The sequence below is a fragment of the Oncorhynchus kisutch genome, unplaced genomic scaffold, assembly GCF_002021735.2.
Source record: "Oncorhynchus kisutch isolate 150728-3 unplaced genomic scaffold, Okis_V2 scaffold797, whole genome shotgun sequence".
In the NCBI taxonomy this organism is placed as follows: Eukaryota; Metazoa; Chordata; class Actinopteri; order Salmoniformes; family Salmonidae; genus Oncorhynchus; species Oncorhynchus kisutch.
In genome coordinates this window covers 78,688-103,373 of record NW_022262742.1, presented here as the reverse complement: position 1 = coordinate 103,373, position 24,686 = coordinate 78,688, and the positions used below count along the sequence as shown (strand labels likewise).

General features: G+C 42.2%; 1 protein-coding gene across 1 annotated transcript in view; it reads right to left on the bottom strand.

Moving 5' to 3' along the window:
* The window catches only part of LOC109888189 (NLR family CARD domain-containing protein 3-like), a 36,392-nt gene extending 19,546 nt beyond the window's left edge, over positions 1–16,846 (bottom strand). Inside the window, exon 1 of the mRNA XM_031816446.1 lies at positions 16,709–16,846. The gene's annotated coding sequence lies outside the window, so the exon portion shown is untranslated. The remainder of the gene's footprint in view (positions 1–16,708) is intronic.
* Between the last annotated feature and the right edge of the window lie 7,840 nt (positions 16,847–24,686).

The window sequence follows — 24,686 nt, the reverse complement described above, 5'->3', positions numbered from 1 at the left end:
AACAACGATTTATTGTGGAACTAGGACTCCTTGCACTACATTCTGATGAAAAATCATCAAAGGTAAGGGAATATTTATTAAGTAATTTCGTATTTCTGTTGACTCCAACATGGCGGAGAAAAACTTTTACGTCTGAGCGCTGTCTCAGATAATTGAATGGTAGGCTTTTTCCTTAATGTTTTTAAAAAATCTGACACAGCGGTTGCATTAAGAACCAGTGTATCTTTAATTATATGTAGAACACGTATCTTTAGTCAAAGTTTATGATGAGTATTTCTGTTATCTGGCGTAGCTTTCTATAATTCCTCCGGATATTTTGGAGGCAGTTCTGAACATGGCGTCAATGTAAACTGAGATTTGTGGATATAAATATGCATTTTATCGAACAAAACATAAATGTATTGTGTAACATGTCATATGAGTGTCATCTGATGAAGATTTTCAAAAGGTTAGTGATTCATTTTTATCTCTAATCCTGCTTTTGTGACTCTATCTTTGGCTGGAAAAAATGGCTGCGTTTTCCCTTTGATTTGGTGGTGGTCTAACATATGTTGAGTTTTCGCTGTAAAACATTTTTAAAATCGACATGATGGGTAGATGAACAAGATGGTTATCTTTCATTTGAGGTATTGGACTTGTTAATGTGTGAAAGTAAAATATTTCTAAAGAATATTTTTGAATTCCCTGCGCCACCTTTTCCAATTGCTCTTAAATACAAGTAAAACTAAATGCATGCTCTTCAACCGAACGCAGCCTGCACCTGCCCGCCTGTCCAACATCAGTCTTCTGGACGGCTCTGACTTAGAATACGTGGACAACTACAAATACCTAGGTGTCTGGTTAGAATGTAAACTCTCCTTCCAGACCCACATCAAACATCAAACATCTCCAATCCAAAGTTAAATCTAGAATTGGCTTCCTATTTCGCAACAAAGCATCCTTCACTCATGCTGCAAAACATACCCTTGTAAAACTGACCATCCTACCAATCCTCGACTTCGGCGATGTCATTTACAAAATAGCCTCCAATACCCCTCTCAACAAATTGGATGCAGTCTATCACAGTGCAATCTGTTTCTTCACCAAAGCCCCATATACTACCCACCATTGCGACCTGTAAGCTCTCATTGGCTGGCCCTCGCTTCATACTCGTCGCCAAACCCACTGGCTCCATGTCATCTACAAGACCCTGCTAGGTAAAGTCCCCCCTTATCTCAGCTTGCTGGTCACCATAGCATCACCCACCTGTAGCACGCGCTCCAGCAGGTATATCTCTCTGGTCACCCCCAAAACCAATTCTTTCTTTGGCCGCCTCTTCTTCCAGTTCTCTGCTGCCAATGACTGGAACAAATTACAAAAATCTCTGAAACTGGAAACACTTATCTCCCTCACCAGCTTTAAGCACCAACTGTCAGAGCAGCTCACAGATTACTGCACCTGTACATAGCCTACCTACAATTTAGCCCAAACAACTACTTCTTTCCCTACTGTATTTATTTAATTTATTTTGCTCCTTTGCACCCCATTATTTTTATTTCTACTTTGCACATTCTTCCACTGCAAATCTACCATTCCAGTGTTTTACTTGCTATATTGTATTTACTTTGCCACCATGGCCTTTTTTTGCCTTTACCTCCCTTATCTCACCTCATTTGCTCACATCGTATATAGACTTGTTTATACTGTATTATTGACTGTATGTTTGTTTTACTCCATGTCTAACTCTGTGACGTTGTATGTGTCGAACTGCTTTGCTTTATCTTGGCCAGGTCGCAATTGCAAATGAGAACTTGTTCTCAACTTGCCTACCTGGTTAAATAAAGGTGAAATAAAAATAAATAAATACATTCTCTGAGCTCAGATGGGGAAAACATAAGAAGAGTTTCATTCCAAAACGCTATATATCCATTTTCAGAAATGTTCGTAAATTTGCTTTTTTTGAGACTCTAGGGGCAGTATTTCATTTTTGGATAAAAAAACGTTCCCGTTTTAAACAAGATATTTTGTCACGAAAAGATGCTCGACTATGCATATAATTGACAACTTTGGAAAGAAAACACTCTGACGTTTCCAAAACTGCAAAGATATTATCTGTGAGTGCCACAGAACTGATGCTACTAGGCGAAACCAAGATGAAACTTCAAACAGGAAGTGAGCAAAATTTTCGAGGCGCTGTTTTCCATTGTCTCCTTATATGGCTGTGAATGCGCCAGGAACGAGCCTACACTTTCTACCATTTCCCCAAGTTGTCTGCAGCATTGTGACGTATTTGTAGGCATATCATTGGAAGATTGGCCATAAGAGACTACATTTACCAGGTGTCCGCCCGGTGTCCTTTGTCAAAATTGGTGCGTAATCTTCAGCTGCAAGCATTCTTCCATGTGATTCAGAGGAGAAAGCAGACTTCCACGAACGATATATCATCGAAGAGATATGTGAAAAACACCTTAAGGATTGATTCTAAACAACGTTTGCCATGTTTCAGTCGATATTATGGAGTTAATTTGGAAAAAAGTTCGGCGTTTTGATGACTGAATTTTCATATTTTTTTGGTAGCCAAACGTGATGAACAAAACGGAGCGATTTCTCCTACACAAAGAATATTTTTGGAAAAACTGAACATTTGCTATCTAACTGAGAGTCTCCTCATTGAAAACATCCGAAGTTCTTCAAAGGTAAATGATTTTATTTGAATGCTTTTCTTGTTTTTGTGAAAATGTTGCCTGCTGAATGCTAGGCTAAATGCTACGCTAGCTATCAATACTGTTACTCAAATGCTTGTTTTGCTATGGTTGAAAAGCATATTTTGAAAATCTGAGATGACAGTGTTGTTAACAAAAGGCTAAGCTGGAGAGCTAGCATATTTATTTAATTTCATTTGCGATTTTCATGAATAGTTAACGTTGCGTTATGGTAATGAGCTTGAGGCCGTATTCACGATCCCGGATCCGGGATGGCTAGAATCAAGAGGTTTTAAATAAATTATGAAATAGATTGGTGTGTTTTTTCACTATCTAATCATGGCATAGGGGTTCAATGACATAAATGTATTTGTTTAAAATCTATCACTTGATGTTTTCATTTCAGAGAGACAAATTGTCATGTTTTTTTTGCAAAATGCTATAAATCTGCCTCACTCTCAGAGAAATCAGTTGTACTACTATGTTTTACACAGTAATAATATATATCTGCCCCACTCTCAGAGAAATCAGTAGTGCTGCCTTTGAATATTTTGGTACCTACTGGAGAGCTCTTCTTTGTCTACAGGGCTGTTACTTAGGCAAATAATTTCACCCATCTTATTAAATATATTTAGATATATAATGAACTAAATGTATAACGTTTTTGGTTTAAGTCAGTTGTCATTGTTTGTTATGCTATATATGGTTATTTTAGGGTTGTTAGTGGTAAAATGAACTAGAAAATGTTCTATTTTGCAATCCTGAGTAATTACTACTTTAGTAAAGAATTACACATTATACAGTACTACTGCAGTTGCTACATAATTCCAATAGATGGAGGCATAAGACCACAAATGACATTTCAGAAGATTAGTTTAGTTCTCCCTGGATACACCACCACTCCCCTCACAGGAAAACTCCTGTGTGCTTCTTTATGTTCCTTTCCACACTGCTAACACAAGAGGAAGCACTGAAAAAGCATTTAACAGATTACTGTGGAGTAATATAATGATCATTCATGTTTATTATTACCTGTTTTTATGCTCATGTTTGAAATTATACTTCATTACTATAATGATTATCAACAAGCCTGAACATTAATTCAGTCACCTCTGGTCGAGAAAAACATATTCTCCTTCTATCGCAAGGGAGGGGCATGTTGAGGTAAATATACTAATCGGGAGGGCTGAATGATGTAATTTATTGGCGGGATGGAAGACGCACTCTTGTCTTTTCTATTCCAAGGTTGTTTACTCGCAATATCAGTTATTAATAGGATTTTTTTATAATGCATGTATACTAAGGTTGAGGTTCTGACTATTTACCCGGGGTTCAATAGTCAATATTTTTGTTTCTCTCCCAAAAGCAACACTGCCCTAATATTTAATTTTAATTTTATTTTATTTCACATTTATTTAACCAGGTAGGTTAGTTGAGAACAAGTTCTAAAATGCAACTTCAACCTGACCAAGATAAAGCATAGCAATTTGACACACACAACAAAACATAGTTACACATGGAATAAACAAAACATACAGTCAATAATATAGTGGAAAAAAGAAAACAAAAAGTCTATATACAGTGAGTGCAAATGAGGTAGGATAAGAGAGGTAAGGCAATAAATAGGCCATGGTGGCAAAGTAATTCAAATATAACAATTAAACACTGGAATGGTAGATGTGCAGAAGATGAATCGCATTAACATCTGGTTAGCATTAACATCTGCTAACCATGTGTACGTGACAAATACATTTGATTTGATTTGAGATACTGGGGTGCAAAGGAGCTAGATAAATATATAAATACAGTATGGGGATGAGGTAGATGGGCTGTTTACAGATTGGCTATGTACAGGAGCAGTGATCTGTGAGCTGCTCTAACAGCTGGTGCTTAAAGTTAGTGAGGGAGATATGAGTCTCCAACTTCAGTGATTTTTGCAGTTCGTTCCAGTCATTGGCAGCAGAGAACTAGAAGGAAAGGCGACCAAAGGAGGAATTGGCTTTGGGGATGACCAGTGAGATATACCTGCTGGAGCGTGTGCTATGAGTGGGTGCTGCTATGGTGACCATTGAGCTGAGATAAGGGCTTTACCTAGCAGAGACTTGAAGATAACATGTCGCCAGTGGGTCTGGCGATGAGTATGAAGCGAAGGCCAACCAACGAGAGCGTACAGGTCGTGGTGGTGGGTAGTATGACACCAAAGTATGGCTTTGGTGACAAAACGGATAGCACCGTGATAGACTGCAATTTGTTGAGTAGAGTGTTGGAGGCTATTATATAGATGACATCGCCGAAGTCGAGGATCGGTAGGATACGAGATACTTTTACCCCCCCCCCCCCCCCTCCCTTGACGTTTGGCTCCAGCAGCGCACCGACACCGACCTCTGGGACAACTCGGCAGTACGACCTGGCAGTATGACCGCAGAAACCTACCCACATCTTGATTTACTCTCTCCAACTGGCCGTTACTCCCGGGGTGAAAACCTGAGGTGAGGCTGACCGAGACCCCAAGACGTACCATGAACACGCTCCAGACCCTGGACGTGAACTGGGGACCTCAATGAGAGACAATGTCCTCAGGCACCCCGTAGTGCCGGAAGACGTGAGTGAACAGGGCCTCCGCAGTCTGTAGCGCCGTAAGGAGACCAGGCAAAGGAAGGAGGCGGCAGGACTTGGAAAACCGATCCACAATGACCAGGATCGTGGTGTTGCCCTGTGAGGGAGGAAGATCTGTCAGGTAGTCCACAGCCGTTGTGGAATGGGTAGGTGTTGTAATTTCACTCTGGGCAGGTGCCTGGGAGCCTTGCACTGGGCGCACACCGAGTAGGCGGAAACATAAACCCTCACGTCCTTGGCCAAGGTGGGCCACCAGTACTTCCCACTAAGGCAACGCACCATCCACCCAATGCCAGGATGACCAGAGGAGGGTGATGTATGGGCCCAATAGATCAAACGGTCGCAGACAGTAGACGGAACGTACAGGCGCCCAGCTGGACACTGGGGGGGAGTGGGCTCTGTGCGTAACGCCCGCTCGATGTCCGCGTCCAGCTGCCACACCACCCGTGCCACCAGGCAAGAGGCTGGAATTATGGGAGTATGATCCATGGATCGCTCCTCTGTGTCATACATCCGGGACAGTGCATCTGCCTTAGCGTTCTGGGAACCTGGTCTGTAGGATAGACTGAAAACAAAACATGGCCCACCTTGCCTGGCGAGGGTTCAGTCTCCTCGCCGCCCGGATAAACTCCAGATTGTGGTAGAAAAGCCCCCTCAAGCCAATGTCTCCACGTGTTCAAGGCCTTGACGACAGCCAACGACTCCCGGTCCCCTACGTCATAGTTTCGCTCAGCCGGGCTGAGCTTCTTTGAAATGAAGGCACAGGGACGGAGCTTTGGTGGTGTGCCCGAGCGCTGAGAGAGCACGGATCCTATCCCAGCCTCGGATGCGTCCACCTCCACTATGAACGCCAAAGAGGTAAAGCGCCGAGGTAAACAGAGCCTCCAGGTGACCAAAAGTCCGCCTCAGCTGACCACCACCGCCGCACCGGTCCCCCCTTCAGCAGTGAGGTAATGGGAGCCGATACCTGACAAAGAGCCTGGATAAACCTCCGGTAGTAGTTGGCAGACCCTAGAAACCGCTACACTTCCTTTATCGTGGTTGGAGTTGGCCAATGACGCACGGCTGAAATGCGGTCACTCTCCATCTCCACCCCTGATGTGGAAATGCAGTACCCTAGGAAGGAGACTGACTGTTGGAAGAACAGACATTTCTCAGCCTTGGCGTACAGGTCACGCACCAGGGACACATGCTCGACGCGTGTAGCGAATGTCGTCTATATACACCACTACACCCTGCCCGTGCAGGTCCCTGAAAATCTTGTCAACAAAGGCCTGGAAGACTGATGGAGCATTCATCAACCCATACGGCATGACGAGGTACTCATAGTGCCCTGAGGCGGTACTAAATGCCGTCTTCCACTCGTCCCCCTCCCGGATACGCACCAGGTTGTAAGCACTCCTGAGATCTAATTTGGTGAAGAAGCGCGCCCCGTACATTGACTCGATCGCACTGCAATGAGAGGCAGCGGGTAGCTATACCTCACTGTGATCTGATTGATCCCTCGATAGTCAATACACAGCGCAGACACCCATCCTTCTTCACAAAAATTAACTTGAGGAGGCAGGTGAAGTGGAGGGCCGATTGTATCCCTTCCCCAGGGATTCGGAGACATATGTTTCCATAGCCGTGACCACCCCTTGAGAGCCGTCTGTTGCCACAAAATAGTAGGGTTATGACAACCAGGGTATGCCCAGCACCACAGGAAACGCAGGAGAATCAATAAGGAAGTGACCGATTCTCTCCTTGTGACCCTCCTGCGTAACCATGTCAAGTGGAGCGGTGGCCTCCCCAATCAGCCCTGACCCTAATGGTCGACTGTCTAGGGCGTGGACAGGGAAGGGCATATCCACAGGATCAAGGGGAATCCCTAAACTACTAGCAAATCAACGCTCAATAAAATTCCCAACTGAGCCTGAATCTACTAGCGCCTTATGCTGGGAATACTCAGGCAATTAAATAAACACATAGATGTGAGCAACAGGGGGCTCTGGATGAGCCTGTTGCCGACTCAACTGAACTACACGATAGTGCCCTGCCTGCTGCCTCGACTCCCTGAGGAACCCCCCCAGCACTGACCAGCAGTGTGCCCTCTGTGGCCACAGATGGTGCAGGGAATGGCCACTCGTCCGGTCGCCCTAAGTGCAGCACCTCCCAACTCCATGGGCATCGGAGCGGAGGTGCTGGGGGATGGAACTGACAGGTTCCAATCAGGACATCCACGGGCAGTCAGCAGGTTGTCCAGCCGGATGGACATGTCCACCTTCTGGTCCAATGTGAGGGTAGTGTCTCAGCAAGCCAAATCCCGACGGACATCCTTGCACAGACCGCACCTGTAGTGATCGATCAGGGACCTGTCATTCCATCCCGCGCTGGTGGCCCCCTGCCTCAGGTGGAACAAACGTTCACCCACCGTTCGACCCTCAGGCCAGTGATTGAACACTGCCCAAAAGCGACGGGTGAACTCTGCGTAATGATCCAACACCGCATCTCCCTCACACCAGACGGCGTTGGCCCACTCCAGGGCTTTGCATGGGAGGCAGGAAAAGCGGGCGGAGCTCTAATTGTAGTAGAAAACCCTGGCATCTGACAGCCGTCCCATTATACTCCATCGGGAGCACAAGTCGAATCCCGCTGGGACCAGGGGAAAGAGGGGTGAACATTGTGATCTGTTTTAGTGGGACTGGTGGAGGATCTGAACAAACCTTCTCCTCTCTCCAAATGATCCATAGTCTGCAGCACACAATCCATGGCAGTGCCCAGATGTTGCAATAAGGTTGTGTGCTGCTGAATGCGCTCCTCCACTGGAACTGGGAGGGTGTCTGCTCCTGCTGACTCCATTCTTTGGGTGAGTGATTCTGTAATGGGCCCTAGGTGTAGCTGGTGTAGTGAGTCAGGCACAGGAGAGGAGATATGAGTAATCAACGTACTTTTACTCACAATATCAAATATACACAGTAAGAAATACACGCACACCATGACAGACCAAAAATATAATAAATAATCACAAAATAACACATGGGGTATAAATAATAAACAAATAATTAGTTGAGTGAAACTAGGTGTGAAAATGCAGAACAAATGAAAAGTGCATCGGCAGTGGCTAGAAGGCCAGTGACGTCGACCGCCAAACGCCGCCCGAACAAGGAGAGGGACCGTCTTCGGCGGAAGTCGTGACAAGGTCACCCAGTTCAAACTACATTTGATAGTTCCCTTTCCTTTCTAATGAAAACAGTATTGTCCGGTTGGAATATTATTGAAGGTTTATGATAAAAACATCCTAAAGATTGATTATACACATTGTTTGACATGTTTCTTCGAACTTTAATGGAACTTTTTTGACTATTCGTCTGGTGCCCACACTTTGTGCATTTGGATTAACTAAACGCGCGAACAAAAGGTATTTGGACATAAAGATTAACTTTATCGAACAAAACAAACATTTATTGTTCAATTGGGATTCCTGGGAGTGCATTACGATGAAGATCATCAAAGGTAAGTGAATATTTATAATGCTATTTCTGACTTTTGTTGACTCCACAACTTGGAGGGTATCTGTATTTCTTGTTTTGGTGGCTGAGCGCTGTACTCAGATTATTGCATGGTGTGCTTTCACCGTAAAGCTTTTTTGAAATCTGACACAGCGGTTGCATTAAGGAGAAGTTTATCTTTAAGTTGTATACCTTTTCCCGAAATAAATATGCTTAACCATGACCAGAAAATGTTAAACGTTTGATGGCTATGTGCCAGCCATCTCTAGGACTGTGGGTCACTACAATGTGTACCCATGTCAATAGTGAGCTTGTGCACAAAGTAGCTGTTACCCTATTATTAGTATTATTAATAATGGTAACAATCACAACATTAATATTATTATTATTATTAATAATGATAACAATCTAAACACCTGTTTTGAGGATAATACAATGCCACCGTCGTGGCTCGCTTGCAACGATTGAAGCAGCCCCCTCTCCTTCTCAGTGGCTGATGTGAGTAAAACATTTAAACATGTTGACCCTCGCAAGGTTGCTGGCCCAGATGGCATCTCTAGCCGCGTCCTCAGTCCCCCCTCTCCATGTAATCTGATGCATTATGATCTAGGATCAGGTCTCCCCTCTCCATGTAATCTGATTCATTATGATCTAGGATCATGTCCTCATCTCCATGTAATCTTATTTATTATGATCTAGAAGGCTAAACTGATCCTAAATTAGCTCTCCTGCTCTTTATGAATATTGTCACAGGTGACTCATCAAGATGAGGCTCATGATTTATAAGTTATATTCTTTAAGAATCAATTAGTGTCATTCATTAAACTGCTTTGCCATGAACAGATCTGTGAGGTCTTAATTTAAAGGTGAGTTTATTGGTAGGCATCAGTGATGTTGTACCCACAGCAACTATTAAAACATTGCCAAACCAGAAACCGTGGATTGATGGCAGCATTCGTTCAAAACTGAAACCCACAGGTTTTCAGAAGCCCGAACCACTGCTTTTAATTAGGGCAAGGCGACCGGAAACATGACCGAATACAAACAGTGTAGCTATTCTCTCTGTAAGGCAATCAAACAAGCTCAGCATCAGTATAGAGACAAAGTCGAGTCGCAATTCAGCGGCTCAGACACGAGCGGTATGTGGCAGGGTCTACAGTCAATCACGGATTACAAAAGAAAAACCAGCCCCGTCGTGGACCACGGTCTTGCTCCCAGACAGACTAAACAACTTCTTTGCTTGCTTTGAGGACAATACAGTGCCACTGACACGGCCCGCTACCAAAACCTGCGGGTTCTCCTTCACTGCAGCCAACATGAGTAAAACATTTAAACGTGTTAACCCTTGCAGGGCTGCAGGCCTAGACGGCATCCCCAGCTACATCCTCAGAGCATGCGCAGACCAGCTGACTGGTGTGTTTACGAACATATTTAATCGCTCCCTATCCCAGTCTGTCCCCACATGCTTCTCGATGGCTACCATTGTTCCTGTTCCTAAGAAGAAAAATATATATTTCACCGCCACCTTAACGGCCACCCTAGACCCACTTCAGTTTGCATACTGCGCCAGCAGGTCCACAGATGACGCAATCGCCATCGCACTGCACACTGCCCTATCCCATCTGGACAGGAGGAATACCTATGTAAGAATGTTGCTCATTTAATACAGCTTAGCATTCAACACCATAGTACCCTCCAAGCTCATCATCAAGCTGGAGGCCCTGGTCTCAAACCATCCCTGTGCAACTGGGTCCTTGACTTTCTGACGGGCCTCCCCCAGGTGGTAAAGGTAGGAAACAACATCTCCATTTTGCTGACTCTTAATTAACACTGGGCTACCACAAGGGTGTGTGCTCAGCCCCCTCCTGTACTCCCTGTTCACCCACAACTGCGTGGCCATGCACGCCTCCAACTCCATCATCAAGTTTGCAGACGACACAACAGTAGCTGGCTTGATCACCAACAACAACGAGACAGCCTACAGAGAGGAGGTGAGGGCACTCGGAGTGTGGGGTCAGGAAAACAACCTCTCACTCAACGTCAACAAAACAAAGGAGATGATCAGTGGACTTCAGGAAACAGCAGAGGGAGCACCCCCCTACCCACATCGAAGGGACAGCAGTGGAGAAGGTGGAACGTTTTATGTTCCTGGGTGTACACATCACAGACTAACTGAAATGGTCCAACCACACAGACAGTGTGGTGAAGAAGGCTTAACAGCGCCTCTTCAACTTCAGGAGGCTGAAGAAATTTGCATTGTCACCCTAAACCCTGACAAACCTTTACAGATGCACAATAATGAGCATCCTGTCAGGCTGTATCACTGCCTAGTACGGCAACTGCTACGCCCTCAACCGCAAGGCTCTCCAGAGGGTGGTGCGGTCCGCACAACACATAACCAGGGGCAAACTACCTGCCCTCCATGACACCTACAGCACTCAATGTCACATGAAGGCCAAAAATAATATCAAGGACAACAACCACCCGAGCCACTGACTGTTCACCCCGCTATCATCCATATGGTGAGGTCAGTACAGTTCCATCAAAACTGGAACCGAGAGACTGAATAACAGCTTCTATCTCAAGGCCATCAGACTATTAAATAATGTTTTTGTTTGCAATTACTTCATAACTAGGGACATAAGGTAATATTTTGAAACAGGGCTCCATGGCGGATGCAATGAACTGTTTTTTTTTCAAAATGGAATGTGTTCATCCTACTTAAGGCGCCCGGAAATAATATTTAAAATGTCGGTCCTTGGACACAGAGGGGTTAAACACTAAAGTTACCGTCCATCTAGTGAAGAGAGGAGAACCGGACAGAGGTAGCCAGCATCCGTCAATGAGAGAGGGAGAAGCCCTCCACGGGATTTAACAAGTGGAAGAAACAACTGGGGAGCTCCATCGGTCCACAAGAAATGCAGGCAGCTGGTGATGATGTAGTGGGATGATGTAGTGGTAGCTATAGTAACTAGGATGCTGCTGGTAGAGTAGCTAGCTAGCTTACCGAGCTGTACCGACTAGCTAGGACAACTAGGATGCTGCTGGTATAGTAGCTAGCTAGTTTACCTAGCTGGCTTGGCTAGCTAGCAGGTCATTTGTCTGTCCCTTGTCTCGAGAATGATGACGAAACCACAAATTGAAACGAGGATAGAGAGTGAAAAGGATCTGGCTACACTCATACTGTCCCTGACCGTAAAGCAAAAAGCAAATTGAACAATAAACTTCGGCTCTCAACACTGTAGCGAACTCTGTCGTTGTTCCCCAAGATCACCTCAGTCCACTCTGCGCGTAACCGGACAATATGCTTGGCGCCACACCGTACGTGGATGCGGACAGTTCCAGAACGCGGACATGAGCAGTGCAACACAAACAACTAAACCCAGTCTTTACAATGGGTTACTTTAGTAATATTAATTTATTATTATGTTTAAACAAACACTTTATATTTTTTAAATAATATTTTGAGTTCTGTGCCCATATCCACAAAGTGTCTGAGTATAAATTGTGTGTTATAAGAGCTGAGAGTAAAGACATTTCAGTCCTTCTCTTATGGGTATAAATTAAAGAGGCATGAAAACTTCTTAGGGCTAGGCCCCTTTTTTCTCCACTTCCTGTCTGAATGACGTACCCAAAGTAAACTGCCTGTATCTCAGGCCCAGAAGCTAGGGTATGCATATAATTGGTACCATTGGAAAGAAAACACGTGAAGTTTGTAGAAATGTTAAAATAATGTAGGAGAATATAACACAAAAGATATGTTAGGAGGAAATCCAAAGAAAAAACATGTATTTTTTTTGAGAGACCATCCTCTTAGAAATTCAATAAAAACTTCATATTGTAAAATAGGTACAATTCCTATGGCTTCCACAAAGTGTCAGCAGTCTATTTTCAAAGTTTCAGGCAGTATCTTCAAAAACGAATACGAAATAACAGTTTTTGTTTGAGGACACAGTCTTGGAATCCATGTATTTGCTGATGCATAATGAAGTTGCGCACCTAATAAAATCTGTTTCCTATTGAACGTGCTTCTTTCCGTATGAAATGTTATAGTTTAATTACATTTTAGGGTACCTGAGGGTTAAATTGAAATGTATTTTGACTTGTTGAAACACAGTTTAGTGGTAGATTTTCGTAATCCTATCTTGGCATGTTGAACGAGTGGATTACTCAAATCCATGGCGCCATCTAAACAGACTTTTTGGGATATAAAGAAGGATTTTATCTAACAAAACAACACTACATGTTATAGCTGGGACCCTTTGGATGACAAATCAGAGGAAGATTTTCAAAAAGTAAGTGAATATTTTAATCTTTATATGTGAATGTATGAAACCTTTGCCAGTGGAAAAATATTTAGTGGGGCGCCGTCCTCAAACAATCACATGGCATGTTTTCACTGTAATAGCTACTGTAAATCGGACAGTGCAGTTAGATTAGAAAGAATTTAAGCTTTCACACGATATGACACTTAAACCTGTATGTACCTAAATGTTTAAAATCCATATCAACTATTAGAATTCATTTGAATTATGCGCCCTCCAGCTTCACCGGAAGTTGTCCCGCTAGCGGAACGCCGATCCTTAAGCCTCTTTATTCATAAGTGTCCCATCTAGTTGGCAGATATTTAGGACACCTAATGAGCTGTAAGAGTTACCAGCAGGTATCTGGATAGTAGCCTCATGAGCTGTAAGAGGTACCAGCAGGTATCTTGATAATAGAAACATGCAGCCAGTCAGTGGTTCCTGTGCCACATATAATTGCTTTGGAGCAGTGGCCACATGTTATTCAAGGCAGGTGCAGACCCCCAGCTGTTTAGCTTGTTTGTTGTTGCCTGTTCTGCATGTTCATTTGGCATTAATACGTTTCACATCTTAGTTTGCAAACAATGTAAAACAAAAATAATAGAATCATTGAGTTAATAAAGCCGCATACAGACATGGTCTCTTTTTTGTTTTCTTGAGTCAGGCAGCTCCAAAATGCAGGTGTTTCAGTCCAGCTCAGTGCTTTCTGTGGTGGTGGTGGGGCAGCCAGTGGGAAATACTGAGCGTAGGGGTTGGTAATGCTCTGTAGTTGTGCTGTGGTTGGCTCAGTGTTCTGCCAATCATAGAAACACTAAGTCACCGCAAAATCTACAGGGAGAGCTCTAAAATCCCAATGGGTGCTGCCGTAGAGTTACATTAGAAGTGCCCATCCAAAAGGCTCAAGATCATTGGCCACAGATTTGATTGGACTGATCATGTCAACATCATACGTTCAAAATCTTAGCTAGCAATGAGTGGTTTGGAAGGAATCAGTGGCTAACTGCATTGCAATGCAATCTCTAGCCTGCTATTCAGTGGAGAGGGTGTGTGGTCCAATTCTGTGTTTAAGGGTCTCTTTTCCAAGCTTAAAAGGATAAACATTCACTTGCAACACCATGGGACAGAAAAGGTTGAATACATTGGCCCTGCTGTGAATCCAGAATGACTTCTGCTGCATTCAAAACAACTGGAAACTGGGAAATCTCAGACTTCAGTGAGTTCAGGACAACTGTGAACTCTGAAAAAAACTAGCTCCGACTGAGAAAATACATCTTGAATGGTCATCCAACTCGAAATTCCAAGTGGGGAACTCGGGCCTCTTTCTAGAGCTCCGACCTGAAGATCACTGACGTCATAATTCAAACTTCCCAGTTGTCTTAAAAGCACCATAAATCCAGAGAATGGCAGACTTTGATGACAAAATTTGCCCACAAGGACCACCGCGCCACTTCACCCTACACGAAACACTTCCCTTATTTTAAGTGTTTCTACAATTCCCTTTGAGGAAAATGTATGGTGGAAAACTATTGGATTTTGACAGCAATGGTTTAAAAAAATGACAGAAATTCAAATTGAGAGGCTACAAGGACACAACTCTTGATGCTGCAATGATGAAAATATCTCAAAAACCAAGAGAGGAATTGCTAAAAAAATCAACCAAAGAAGAAAAACAACCGTCTTTTGCACCAAGTACACCAAGTATTCAGACAAAATGAATTAATCCTGAAAAAGCACTGGCATATTCTGCAATCAAACAAAACAATCACACACCTCTTCAAGGAACCCCCACTGGTGGTCTATAAGCGTGGTCACAATATTGGAGATAGTTTGGTGAGATCTGACCTGCCCCCTGAGCCCACTCAGACACTCTTGACACCCATTCCAAATGGGAACTACAAACGTTGCTCAGTGCAATAGCACTATAAAAACATCCTTCAGACACCCATATACAGGTAGAAACATCCCTGTTAGGGGATCATCTCATGCAAAACTAAGGGAGTAATCTATCTCATCACCTGTTCATGTGGGAAAGCCTATGTAGGACAAACGAAAAGACAAATAAAACAACACATAGCTGAACACCACAGCTCAGTCAGGTGTAAGAGCATTGACTATCCAGTAGCAGCTCACTTTGTTGAAGCTAAACATCCAATCTCCTCCCTCAAATACACAGGCATTGAGCATGTTGATCTACCAAGGAGAGGAGGTAACATGGAGATCCTACTACTACAAAGGGAGACAGGATATCCTGTCTAAAAACATTGACCCCTAGTGGTCTGAATATTGACTTTGATCTCAGGCCCTTCTTATGAACAATTCTCTCTTTAAAATGTATATATTCTTTCTACATCTTATCAGAGTATACCCAATATGTTCCCCTTGTTGATGATGCTTATTATGCATTATGGTTGAACCAAAACATTACATGTAACAAAAAAAAGAATTAAAATAGGAAACATTTAAACATGTTAAATTGAATTAAACAATAATGTATATTGATGCTAATGTTATGTACAATATTCAACGATGTTTCCATATGATAACAATAGACTAATATATGCAATATGCCATAAACTATTGTTTTTTAACAGTTTCACATATTCATTCTTATTAACTTAATAATTATGACACACCCCTCACTATTGTCATTGGTTACACTAATTGCACTGTTTGTCTACATAACCTGGTCCAAGTATTCATGACATCACCCTGAAGAAGGCACAGTGATGCTAAAACGTTGTTGATTTACCCAATAAATTACTGGGAGTTTATATATGGAGTGTGGGACTCAATTGATTTTTTATAGCTTATAGTTTATTAGCTGTTAGTCAGAACCTCCACATAAAAAAAAATCTGGTTGCGCACCTGCTCCTGTTTTTTATTGGAAAAACTATTGAAACCATTTCCCTGTTTGACCTCTAGGTTTTATGGGTATTATGACACCACTGTGGGGCTCTATAAAACTATTGGAACCATTTCCCTGTTTGACCTCTAGGTGTTTTGGGTATTATGACACCTCCACTGTGGGGCTCTACAAAACTATTGGAAAAATGTCCCTGTTTGACCACTAGGTGTTATGGGTATTATGACACCTCCACTGTGGGGCTCTATACAACTATTGGAACCATTTCCCTGTTTGACCACTAGGTGTTATGGGTATTATGACACCTCCACTGTGGGGCTCTATACAACTATTGGAACCATTTCCCTGTTTGACCACTTGGTGTTATGGGTATTATGACACCACTGTGGGGCTCTATAAAACTATTGGAACCATTTCCCTGTTTGACCTCTAGGTGTTATGGGTATTATGAGACCTCCACTGTGGGGCTCTATAAAACTATTGGAACCATTTCCCTGTTTGACTGCTAGGTGTTATGGGTATTATGACACCTCTACTTTGGGGCTTTATGGCGCAAATTAAATGGGAGAATCTATAGAATGCGACAATATTTGTTTCATCTTGCTGTGATGTTCTCAGTAAAATGTCATACGCTAAACTCTATGAATTTAAAATCTTAGAACAGTAATATTTTACACACCCATAAATCTTCATTTCTGATTGGATATTGCGTTTTAAACTCTTCATAAATGAATTAAAAAACTGTCATCTCACCTCTTAGCTATGGTGTCATGTTCCCCAAATAGACTCCTTTTAGAGGCAGGGCCCCCCTCCTCTCGCTCCCCAGAGAGACTCCTTTTAGAGGCAGGGTCCCCCTCCTGTCTCTCCCCAGAGAGACTCCTTTTAGAGGCAGGGCCCCTCTCCTCTCTCTCCCCAGAGAGACTCCTTTTAGAGGCAGGGTCCCCCTCCTCTCTCTCCCCAGAGAGACTCATTTTAGAGCACTGGCCCCTAAACAGAGATCCAACATGTTGGTTGTGGTTAACACAGTGACAACTAAACAGAGATACAACATGTTGGTTGTGGTTAACACAGTGACAACTAAACAGAGATACAACATGTTGGTTGTGGTTAACACAGTGACAACTAAACAGAGATCCAGCATGTTGGTTGTGGTTAACACAGTGACAACTAAACAGAGATCCAACATGTTGGTTGTGGTTAACACAGTGACAACTAAAAAGATCCAACATGTTGGTTGTGGTTAACACAGTGACAACTAAACAGAGATACAACATGTTGGTTGTGGTTAACACAGTGACAACTAAACAGAGATACAACATGTTGGTTGTGGTTAACACAGTGACAACTAAACAGAGATACAACATGTTGGTTGTGGTTCACACAGTGACAACTAAACAGAGATCCAACATGTTGGTTGTGGTTAACACAGTGACAACTAAACAGAGATACAACATGTTGGTTGTGGTTCACACAGTGACAACTAAACAGAGATACAACATGTTGGTTGTGGTTCACACAGTGACAACTAAACAGAGATCCAACATGTTGGTTGTGGTTAACACAGTGACAACTAAACAGAGATACAACATGTTGGTTGTGGTTAACACAGTGACAACTAAACAGAGATCCAACATGTTGGTTGTGGTTAACACAGTGACAACTAAACAGAGATCCAACATGTTGGTTGTGGTTAACACAGTGACAACTAAACAGAGATACAACATGTTGGTTGTGGTTCACACAGTGACAACTAAACAGAGATACAACATGTTGGTTGTGGTTAACACAGTGACAACTAAACAGAGATCCAACATGTTGGTTGTGGTTAACACAGTGACAACTAAACAGAGATCCAGCATGTTGGTTGTGGTTAACACAGTGACAACTAAACAGAGATCCAACATGTTGGTTGTGGTTAACACAGTGACAACTAAACAGAGATCCAACATGTTGGTTGTGGTTAACACAGTGACAACTAAACAGAGATACAACATGTTGGTTGTGGTTCACACAGTGACAACTAAACAGAGATACAACATGTTGGTTGTGGTTAACACAGTGACAACTAAACAGAGATACAACATGTTGGTTGTGGTTAACACAGTGACAACTAAACAGAGATACAACATGTTGGTTGTGGTTCACACAGTGACAACTAAACAGAGATCCAACATGTTGGTTGTGGTTAACACAGTGACAACTAAACAGAGATCCAACATGTTGGTTGTGGTTCACACAGTGACAACTAAACAGAGATCCAACATGTTGGTTGTGGTTAACACAGTGACAACTAAACAGAGATACAACATGTTGGTTGTGGTTAACACAGTGACAACTAAACAGAGATACAACATGTTGGTTGTGGTTCACACAGTGACAACTAAACAGAGATACAACATGTTGGTTGTGGTTAACACAGTGACAACTAAACAGAGATACAACATGTTGGTTGTGGTTAACACAGTGACAACTAAACAGAGATCCAGCATGTTGGTTGTGGTTAACACAGTGACAACTAAACAGAGATACAACATGTTGGTTGTGGTTCACACAGTGACAACTAAACAGAGATCCAGCATGTTGGTTGTGGTTAACACAGTGACAACTAAACAGAGATACAACATGTTGGTTGTGGTTCACACAGTGACAACTAAACAGAGATCCAACATGTTGGTTGTGGTTAACACAGTGACAACTAAACAGAGATACAACATGTTGGTTGTGGTTAACACAGTGACAACTAAACAGAGATCCAACATGTTGGTTGTGGTTAACACAGTGACAACTAAACAGAGATCCAACATGTTGGTTGTGGTTAACACAGTGACAACTAAACAGAGATCCAACATGTTGGTTGTGGTTCACACAGTGACAACTAAACAGAGATCCAGCATGTTGGTTGTGGTTAACACAGTGACAACTAAACAGAGATCCAACATGTTGGTTGTGGTTAACACAGTGACAACTAAACAGAGATCCAACATGTTGGTTGTGGTTAACACAGTGACAACTAAACAGAGATCCAACATGTTGGTTGTGGTTAACACAGTGACAACTAAACAGAGATACAACATGTTGGTTGTGGTTCACACAGTGACAACTAAACAGAGATCCAACATGTTGGTTGTGGTTAACACAGTGACAACTAAGCAGAGATACAACATGTTGGTTGTGGTTAACACAGTGACAACTAAACAGAGATCCAACATGTTGGTTGTGGTTAACACAGTGACAACTAAACAGAGATCCAACATGTTGGTTGTGGTTAACACAGTGACAACTAAACAGAGATCCAACATGTTGGTTGTGGTTCACACAGTGACAACTAAACAGAGATCCAGCATGTTGGTTGTGGTTAACACAGTGACAACTAAACAGAGATCCAACATGTTGGTTGTGGTTAACACAGTGACAACTAAACAGAGATCCAACATGTTGGTTGTGGTTAACACAGTGACAACTAAACAGAGATCCAACATGTTGGTTGTGGTTAACACAGTGACAACTAAACAGAGATCCAACATGTTGGTTGTGGTTAACACAGTGACAACTAAACAGAGATCCAGCATGTTGGTTGTGGTTAACACAGTGACAACTAAACAGAGATACAACATGTTGGTTGTGGTTAACACAGTGACAACTAAACAGAGATCCAACATGTTGGTTGTGGTTCACACAGTGACAACTAAACAGAGATCCAGCATGTTGGTTGTGGTTAACACAGTGACAACTAAACAGAGATACAACATGTTGGTTGTGGTTCACACAGTGACAACTAAACAGAGATCCAACATGTTGGTTGTGGTTAACACAGTGACAACTAAACAGAGATACAACATGTTGGTTGTGGTTCACACAGTGACAACTAAACAGAGATACAACATGTTGGTTGTGGTTAACACAGTGACAACTAAACAGAGATCCAACATGTTGGTTGTGGTTCACACAGTGACAACTAAACAGAGATACAACATGTTGGTTGTGGTTCACACAGTGACAACTAAACAGAGATCCAACATGTTGGTTGTGGTTAACACAGTGACAACTAAACAGAGATACAACATGTTGGTTGTGGTTAACACAGTGACAACTAAACAGAGATACAACATGTTGGTTGTGGTTCACACAGTGACAACTAAACAGAGATCCAACATGTTGGTTGTGGTTAACACAGTGATAACTAAACAGAGATACAACATGTTGGTTGTGGTTCACACAGTGACAACTAAACAGAGATCCAACATGTTGGTTGTGGTTAACACAGTGACAACTAAACAGAGATCCAGCATGTTGGTTGTGGTTAACACAGTGACAACTAAACAGAGATCCAACATGTTGGTTGTGGTTCACACAGTGACAACTAAACAGAGATACAACATGTTGGTTGTGGTTCACACAGTGACAACTAAACAGAGATCCAACATGTTGGTTGTGGTTAACACAGTGACAACTAAACAGAGATCCAACATGTTGGTTGTGGTTAACACAGTGACAACTAAACAGAGATACAACATGTTGGTTGTGGTTCACACAGTGACAACTAAACAGAGATACAACATGTTGGTTGTGGTTAACACAGTGACAACTAAACAGAGATACAACATGTTGGTTGTGGTTCACACAGTGACAACTAAACAGAGATCCAACATGTTGGTTGTGGTTCACACAGTGACAACTAAACAGAGATACAACATGTTGGTTGTGGTTAACACAGTGACAACTAAACAGAGATCCAACATGTTGGTTGTGGTTAACACAGTGACAACTAAACAGAGATCCAACATGTTGGTTGTGGTTCACACAGTGACAACTAAACAGAGATACAACATGTTGGTTGTGGTTAACACAGTGACAACTAAACAGAGATACAACATGTTGGTTGTGGTTAACACAGTGACAACTAAACAGAGATACAACATGTTGGTTGTGGTTAACACAGTGACAACTAAACAGAGATCCAACATGTTGGTTGTGGTTCACACAGTGACAACTAAACAGAGATCCAACATGTTGGTTGTGGTTAACACAGTGACAACTAAACAGAGATACAACATGTTGGTTGTGGTTAACACAGTGACAACTAAACAGAGATCCAGCATGTTGGTTGTGGTTAACACAGTGACAACTAAACAGAGATCCAACATGTTGGTTGTGGTTCACACAGTGACAACTAAACAGAGATACAACATGTTGGTTGTGGTTAACACAGTGACAACTAAACAGAGATACAACATGTTGGTTGTGGTTAACACAGTGACAACTAAACAGAGATCCAACATGTTGGTTGTGGTTAACACAGTGACAACTAAACAGAGATCCAACATGTTGGTTGTGGTTAACACAGTGACAACTAAACAGAGATCCATCATGTTGGTTGTGGTTAACACAGTGACAACTAAACAGAGATCCAACATGTTGGTTGTGGTTAACACAGTGACAACTAAACAGAGATCCAACATGTTGGTTGTGGTTAACACAGTGACAACTAAACAGAGATCCAGCATGTTGGTTGTGGTTAACACAGTGACAACTAAACAGAGATACAACATGTTGGTTGTGGTTAACACAGTGACAACTAAACAGAGATACAACATGTTGGTTGTGGTTAACACAGTGACAACTAAACAGAGATCCAACATGTTGGTTGTGGTTAACACAGTGACAACTAAACAGAGATCCAACATGTTGGTTGTGGCTAACACAGTGACAACTAAACAGAGATACAACATGTTGGTTGTGGTTAACACAGTGACAACTAAACAGAGATACAACATGTTGGTTGTGGTTAACACAGTGACAACTAAACAGAGATCCAACATGTTGGTTGTGGTTAACACAGTGACAACTAAACAGAGATCCAACATGTTGGTTGTGGTTAACACAGTGACAACTAAACAGAGATCCAACATGTTGGTTGTGGTTAACACAGTGACAACTAAACAGAGATCCAACATGTTGGTTGTGGTTAACACAGTGACAACTAAACAGAGATCCAACATGTTGGTTGTGGTTAACACAGTGACAACTAAACAGAGATCCAGCATGTTGGTTGTGGTTAACACAGTGACAACTAAACAGAGATCCAGCATGTTGGTTGTGGTTAACACAGTGACAACTAAACAGAGATCCAACATGTTGGTTGTGGTTAACACAGTGACAACTAAACAGAGATCCAGCATGTTGGTTGTGGTTAACACAGTGACAACTAAACAGAGATCCAACATGTTGGTTGTGGTTAACACAGTGACAACTAAAAAGATCCAACATGTTGGTTGTGGTTAACACAGTGACAACTAAACAGAGATACAACATGTTGGTTGTGGTTAACACAGTGACAACTAAACAGAGATACAACATGTTGGTTGTGGTTAACACAGTGACAACTAAACAGAGATACAACATGTTGGTTGTGGTTCACACAGTGACAACTAAACAGAGATCCAACATGTTGGTTGTGGTTAACACAGTGACAACTAAACAGAGATACAACATGTTGGTTGTGGTTCACACAGTGACAACTAAACAGAGATCCAACATGTTGGTTGTGGTTAACACAGTGACAACTAAACAGAGATCCAGCATGTTGGTTGTGGTTAACACAGTGACAACTAAACAGAGATACAACATGTTGGTTGTGGTTCACACAGTGACAACTAAACAGAGATACAACATGTTGGTTGTGGTTAACACAGTGACAACTAAACAGAGATCCAGCATGTTGGTTGTGGTTAACACAGTGACAACTAAACAGAGATACAACATGTTGGTTGTGGTTCACACAGTGACAACTAAACAGAGATCCAGCATGTTGGTTGTGGTTAACACAGTGACAACTAAACAGAGATACAACATGTTGGTTGTGGTTCACACAGTGACAACTAAACAGAGATCCAACATGTTGGTTGTGGTTAACACAGTGACAACTAAACAGAGATACAACATGTTGGTTGTGGTTAACACAGTGACAACTAAACAGAGATCCAACATGTTGGTTGTGGTTAACACAGTGACAACTAAACAGAGATCCAACATGTTGGTTGTGGTTAACACAGTGACAACTAAACAGAGATACAACATGTTGGTTGTGGTTCACACAGTGACAACTAAACAGAGATACAACATGTTGGTTGTGGTTAACACAGTGACAACTAAACAGAGATCCAACATGTTGGTTGTGGTTAACACAGTGACAACTAAACAGAGATCCAGCATGTTGGTTGTGGTTAACACAGTGACAACTAAACAGAGATCCAACATGTTGGTTGTGGTTAACACAGTGACAACTAAACAGAGATCCAACATGTTGGTTGTGGTTAACACAGTGACAACTAAACAGAGATACAACATGTTGGTTGTGGTTCACACAGTGACAACTAAACAGAGATACAACATGTTGGTTGTGGTTAACACAGTGACAACTAAACAGAGATACAACATGTTGGTTGTGGTTAACACAGTGACAACTAAACAGAGATACAACATGTTGGTTGTGGTTCACACAGTGACAACTAAACAGAGATCCAACATGTTGGTTGTGGTTCACACAGTGACAACTAAACAGAGATACAACATGTTGGTTGTGGTTAACACAGTGACAACTAAACAGAGATACAACATGTTGGTTGTGGTTAACACAGTGACAACTAAACAGAGATCCAGCATGTTGGTTGTGGTTAACACAGTGACAACTAAACAGAGATACAACATGTTGGTTGTGGTTCACACAGTGACAACTAAACAGAGATCCAGCATGTTGGTTGTGGTTAACACAGTGACAACTAAACAGAGATCCAACATGTTGGTTGTGGTTAACACAGTGACAACTAAACAGAGATACAACATGTTGGTTGTGGTTAACACAGTGACAACTAAACAGAGATACAACATGTTGGTTGTGGTTCACACAGTGACAACTAAACAGAGATCCAGCATGTTGGTTGTGGTTAACACAGTGACAACTAAACAGAGATACAACATGTTGGTTGTGGTTCACACAGTGACAACTAAACAGAGATCCAACATGTTGGTTGTGGTTAACACAGTGACAACTAAACAGAGATACAACATGTTGGTTGTGGTTAACACAGTGACAACTAAACAGAGATCCAACATGTTGGTTGTGGTTAACACAGTGACAACTAAACAGAGATCCAACATGTTGGTTGTGGTTAACACAGTGACAACTAAACAGAGATCCAACATGTTGGTTGTGGTTCACACAGTGACAACTAAACAGAGATCCAGCATGTTGGTTGTGGTTAACACAGTGACAACTAAACAGAGATCCAACATGTTGGTTGTGGTTAACACAGTGACAACTAAACAGAGATCCAACATGTTGGTTGTGGTTAACACAGTGACAACTAAACAGAGATCCAACATGTTGGTTGTGGTTAACACAGTGACAACTAAACAGAGATACAACATGTTGGTTGTGGTTCACACAGTGACAACTAAACAGAGATCCAACATGTTGGTTGTGGTTAACACAGTGACAACTAAGCAGAGATACAACATGTTGGTTGTGGTTAACACAGTGACAACTAAACAGAGATCCAACATGTTGGTTGTGGTTAACACAGTGACAACTAAACAGAGATCCAACATGTTGGTTGTGGTTAACACAGTGACAACTAAACAGAGATCCAACATGTTGGTTGTGGTTCACACAGTGACAACTAAACAGAGATCCAGCATGTTGGTTGTGGTTAACACAGTGACAACTAAACAG